This window comes from Nothoprocta perdicaria, unplaced genomic scaffold (genome assembly GCF_003342845.1).
Source record: "Nothoprocta perdicaria isolate Ctin4 unplaced genomic scaffold, notPer1 scaffold_351, whole genome shotgun sequence".
Lineage (NCBI taxonomy): Eukaryota > Metazoa > Chordata > Aves > Tinamiformes > Tinamidae > Nothoprocta > Nothoprocta perdicaria.
The window spans coordinates 481,750-482,270 of NW_020455590.1; the positions used below are offsets into that span (position 1 = coordinate 481,750).

At 59.5% G+C, this 521-nt stretch overlaps 1 protein-coding gene across 1 annotated transcript in view; it reads left to right on the plus strand.

Moving 5' to 3' along the window:
• Positions 1–399: 399 nt before the first annotated feature.
• The window catches only part of STX17 (syntaxin 17), a 23,146-nt gene continuing 23,024 nt past the window's right edge, over positions 400–521 (plus strand). The window contains exon 1 of the mRNA XM_026044169.1: positions 400–409. The gene's annotated coding sequence lies outside the window, so the exon portion shown is untranslated. The remainder of the gene's footprint in view (positions 410–521) is intronic.

Genomic DNA, 521 nt, shown 5'->3' on the forward strand with positions numbered 1-521 from the left:
ACAGGCTGCTGACGGGAATTTTATTCCCATTTCCTCTGTGCAGACTAAAACCTGCCCCATAGCAGCCTCTACGCCTGCTGGGCTGCTCGCCAGAGGCTGAAGCAACGGGGCAGGGGGTTAATATTTCCATAACATACAAGTATATTTTACCTCTTTTCAAAATACCCTGCACACCCCCCTGTCCTCCCACTGTATGTCAGGATTGCAAGGGCTGTCCTGGCAAGGGGGAGAGGATCGGAGAGTGGGAGAGGGAAAAGGAGAAAGAGCGGGACAGGGGAAGAGAGAGGGAGAGGGGCAGGAGGAGGAGAGAGGGAGGGAGAGAGGGAGAGAAGGAGATGGAAGGTGAAGGACATAGGCAGGATGAAGGAGAGGGGGCAGGGAAAGCGGCAGGGTGAAAGAGAGCGGCAGGGTGAGAGAGAAGAAGAGAGGGGGAGACGGGAAGGATGAAGGAGCGGGAGACGGGGCGGGTGTGAGGGAGGAGGGCGGCTGAGGGGAGGGCCGGGCCCGGCGCGGGAGGCGGG